Source organism: Lygodium microphyllum, chromosome 11, assembly GCF_053477565.2.
Source record: "Lygodium microphyllum isolate KBCC chromosome 11, Lygodium_microphyllum_v1.1.10, whole genome shotgun sequence".
NCBI classification, from domain to species: domain Eukaryota; kingdom Viridiplantae; phylum Streptophyta; class Polypodiopsida; order Schizaeales; family Lygodiaceae; genus Lygodium; species Lygodium microphyllum.
The window spans coordinates 140,104,890-140,110,283 of record NC_141145.1 but is presented as its reverse complement, the minus strand read 5'-3'; positions in this window follow the sequence as shown (position 1 = coordinate 140,110,283).

Genomic DNA, 5,394 nt, shown 5'->3' with positions numbered 1-5,394 from the left:
AGCGGGTGGGCGGAACCCCTGATGGGTCCGTCCTACGGCAGGGTGGTCCCAGAGAACTGGGAGGCTTCTCACAAGTTTTTATCGTCATTCGACCTTTAGGTATTGTTAGGTTAGAACCCGATTCATGCTGTTTTAGGAGATCGGAATGGGACTATGCCCTATGGGTAGAGAGGTTGAGCAGCGCATCCCTCTCGTTTCCCATTCTCTTTGAACCAAGTGTGGCATGGGTCTGCTTCGGATTGGGTATCTTTGCGTAAAGTAGGATGTCCAAAACCCGACACTAGAATGCTAATAGGAGACCTTGACAACTAGGAACCCGAATTTCAGGTCGATCCTAGTGGGTTCGGTCATGAACGTTCCGTTGCGAGGCGGATTCGGGAAACCTAGGCGGTAAAACTCGGAACATTCCCTGGGAGTGCTAGGCAGTGACGCTTAGATTCGTTTCTCGATAGACCGCTAAAAGAGTGCCTAGAAAGCCGATGGGCGGGCACCTCACATATACCATGTAGTGTCCTATAAAATCCTTGTTTCACCCTGTTTTAATCTTCAAGGTGCTTAAGCCTTTGAGAGTGCTTCATTCTTTAATTCTTCAAAGGATGTACTTGTGTGAGGCAGGAGAGGCTATGCAAAACATGCAAAATAAGTGGTGCATGTCCCTCTACGAGCTCCAAATCATTGGGAGGAGGTGGACAAAGTTTCCCCTAGGTTGGTTGGTTGCACCCCTTCAAGATCTTTAGTAGTGGGCGAGGATCACCTCTCTATTGTCCCATTATCTCCCCTAGCATCCACCTTTTTCCTCAATGTGGGAATATCAACATGGAAGTGGTATGCTACTCTAATCAATCAGCATGATATGCATTACTGAAATTTTCATTCAGCTCTTTCCGTGAAATGCAAGAGGATTGAAATTGGAAAAACGAATAGGGAGAGGGTCTTACCAATACAATTTAGTGACTCACTGATTGCTAGTACATACCATTTACAATATTTCAATCTTGGGCAAAGAAAATCAGACAATCAAATCAAAGTTATAGATCAAGACATTGTAAATGATATCCATGATGGAATATGATTGAAATGAGTGCTAAAATTCAATGTAATAGGCTCTAATCAATTATAGGAGTCTTAATATTTGATCTATTTATCAATTCAAAGAATTAATTGATCAATAATCTCCCATCAATAGATGGAAAAGATTAAAGCAAGTGGATATTAAGATATTTCAAAGATTAAGCAAATGGAATACTTTGATCAAGCTTGAAGGAGATGATTGATGTAAGCTTCAGTCCAATTATTAAAAGAGTCCTCCATTATCCACCACCATGAATCCATCATGAAGCTTGAAAAATCCATAAGATCAGCCCATATAATCTCGAATAAGATTGAATCTATGAAGAATCAATGCCATGGGCTTGCTTGAATACTTGAATGTTGAAGATTCAAGCTCCTTGAAGAAAAGCCCCAAAATGATCCTTCAATATAAGCTTCAAGAACCTCAATATGTTGAAATCATTTCAATGCATTTTATATTGAAGTCTATCTTGCTCCAAAATGATGGTAGAGAACCTTTGAAAGTTGAGAAGAGCCAAATATTGAATAAATTGAAGCTTCTTGGTCTGAAGCTATGGTTGCCTTGCTGTGTATTAGGGTTTCAAAGAAGAAAATTGAGGATTAGTGACCTAAAAAGGCTCATCCCTATTGCTAAGTGCAATGCCAAGCAATAGTCCAAATGATAGGCAAGCTAGAGGTAGTTGATTATTGACTCCTATGGACTATGGACAAAGAGTAGAAAATCAGCACAAATTTGAACACATTTTTCAAGCTAGCTTCTGATGTCTTTGCTCCATCAGTGCACTCATAGTATGGTGCTCTATTTGATGCTCAAAGGTTGAAGAATCATTGCCCCATGGTCAAATAAGAAGAAAAGGTCACTACAGAGTAGGATATTGCATTTCTTGGTAGCCACCATGGAAGCTTGAGCCAAAATCTTGAGAGAAGAAAAAGAAAGTTCTGCTCTAAAAGGTAATTGAGGTTTTAGTCTTCTCCAAGTCCAATTAGCCCCTATTTACCAAGTTACCTTCAAAATAGTAATGGATGCCTATTCTGCCATTTTAGCCACAGTTTGGCCAAATCTCTCCAAGATATTTGTCAGAGCCTCAAGTTTAGTCTCTGCTTCAAGTAGAACTCTTGCAAGTACATATCATGTGGCTCTCGTACTACCTATTGTCCAACATTTAATGAAGGAAAATTGGAGAAAATATGATTGAAATGAGAAAATCAAATGGACCAAAAGCCTATGCTTTGATACCACTTATCAAGGAGAGAACTAAGAGGCGAGAGAAAGAAGAGCAGAGAAGAGAGAAAGAAGTGATGAGGAGAGAGAAATATTAGAAATGGAGAGAGAAAGACAAAAAAGAAGAGAGCTTTGAGCAACTAAAGTAGAGTTTGATGATTGCTCCTATCTTAAGGCTACTTGACTTAAGCAAGGAATTTGAGGTTGTCACAAATGCTAGCTCTTTTGCATTACGATGCGTACTAATGTAGGAAAGTCATCCTGTAGCTTACTCTTCGAGAAAATTGAAAGTCCATGAGAAGAGTTATGCTATTCATGACCTAGAGTTGTTATTTGTGATTCATGCTCTCAAATTTTTTTAGACATTACTTGCTTTAAAATAAGTTTTCCTTGGTCATAGATCATAAAATTCTTAAGTGGATTTTTACTCAGCCTGATTTTAATATGAGGCAATGACGATGGATCAAAATCTTGCAAGAGTATGACATTGAAATTAAGTTTAGACCTGGTAAAGAAAATGTAGCAGATGCCCTTAGTTGTAAAACCTTCCTTAATGCTCTTATCACTGAAGAACCATCTACAGGAAACACTCTGGCTATAATGGTATCAATGCTAGCTAATCCTATCATTTAATTGACTAAGGATGAAGCAAATAAGGACCCTGACTATCAACAAATTTTTTGGTAAGTCCAGAATAAGAAATAAGATCCCAAATTGAAGACTAAGTATTAAGAATTCTCAACTGATGAGGACGAAGGACTTGTTTATTTCAGAATGAGACTATGCATTCCTTCAAGTCAGACTCTCAAGAGAATGATTATTTGGGAAGAAAATGACTCTCCTTTTTCAAGACACCTAGGTTATGAAAAACTCTTAATGATGTCAGGAAAAGCTATTACTGGCAAAGACTCAAGGGTGATGTATTGAAGTATGTTACCAAATGTCTGAGCTGCCAACAAAGAGTAAAATCTGAACGTGTCAAGTTACCAAGAAAACTCCAGCCACTTGACATTCCTCAGATGAAATGGGAGTTTACTAGCATGGACTTTGTAGTTGGGCTACCTTCTATGCAAGGAGGATAGAACTCAATGATGATGATAGTAGACATGCTAACAAAGGTCACTCATCTTATTCCAGCAAAAACCAATTACAAAGCTTCAAATATTGCAAGAATTTTTGTGAAATGAATCTTTAGGTTACATGGGTTACCTAAAAGGATCATCAGTGATCGCGATTCTCTTTTTACATCACATTTCTGAAAAAGTTTATTTGAAGCCATTGGAACCCACCAACTTTGTTTCAATACTACTTATCATCCACAAACTGATGGACAGATGGAACAAGTTAACCAAGTGATTGAGGAAATTGTGTGAGCATATTGCAGCAAGAACCTAAAAGGTGGATTCAGTATCTACCCTTAGTGAAATTTTCTTATAATGCCTCCTATCATTGAAGTATTTCGATGACTCCATATCAAGCACTATATGGTCAAGATTGTCGCATGCCACTTAATTTTTTCGATCCTACACTAAGGGTAGAAGCTTCAAGAAAAATGTTAGAGGAAATGGATGATCAAATCAAGATAATCAAACAAGATATTCAAGTTGCCAAGGACCGATAAAAGGCATATGCTAATCTGAAAAGGCAAGAATGAATCTAAAAAGAAAACTCTTCACTCTTCACTTTTCATACCTTGGAAATTTTGTATAGATGCATCCTTTGGTGCTTTTTCCCACATGACTGACATCATCCACCATATGCTCTAACGCATGCTCCATGAGATGCATGTTTACATCTAGGATGTCTACATCCTCACCTTGTTACACAATCTTGAAAATGTCTTCATCCCATTGTGGCCCTTACATTCATATCTCAAAAGGATAGACCACATCAAACATGGGAGAAAAGAATTAAAGGGAAACTCTTCTTGTTGCAAGAATTGACCATAATGTTGCACAAAATTGTTAGAAAAATCATAAGATAACTAATTGCCAAAGAGTAGAGTTAAGAGAGAAAAGTGCATGAGAGACTAGTTGGGTACAATCTTCCCCCCATGCATGCGTGAGCATATCCCCCATATATATATTTATTAAATTTTGGTACTCAAAATACAAAAGACATCCCAAAAATAGGCCCACACATTTCTCTATTGCACAGCTCATCTTTCCAAATTCTTTTCTCCAATGTGGACTATCTTTCTTAAAATAAGATCTAAAATATCAATCCTAGTCTAAAAAGGATATACATCAATAAAATAATAATTCCAATATTTTATAAATTAAACCTCAAATAATCACTAGCACTTGTGTATATACAACCATTATGCTAAGGAGTATGCATCTAGAATAAAATAATTTTGTGCTACTCGAGCACCCAATAAATATCCCTAGTATACCATAAGCGCTTTTCAAAAAATAATATCTTCACTTAATAATCTGCTACAGCAAGCACAAATCACATTAGTCTTTGACATTTAACTACCGAGCATGAGCAACAAGTGTCATGTGCAAGCCTATGCACAACAAGCTACAATCATGTGGCAATTCAACAATATTAAAAATCCATAAAAATAATTTAAATCATCATCTTATCTTCCTATAATTTACTATCTATCATTTAACTACTAAGCGTAAGCAACTAGTATCACACACAAGCCTATGCAAAACAAACTATAATCATGCCATAATTAAATAATATTAAAAATCCATAAATTCTTGTATTTTTTATAGCATGTTTGGGGTTAAGAAGCAACAATGCTAGTTCTTATTAGCTTGAATGGTGTAGCATAATTAAGATGGTTTAATATATTTAGTGAAATCCTCTAAAACTTTCTTATGATTAGATGCAAAAGCATTGGCACAATGGGAATGTCGAAAGTTATAGTGGTCATGGAAATAGGCAATTTTTTACTATATACAATCTCAAATGGTGCTCAATCAATAGTAGAGTGAGGTGTGTTATTATAAACGAATTGTAAAATAGGCAAATGTTGGTCCCAATTGTTAGGTTGATCAACTGTATAAGATCAAAGAGGTCTAGGATAATGCAATGCTATTAGTAGCCTCGATCAACTGACTACCATTGCTTTTAGGATAGAAAGT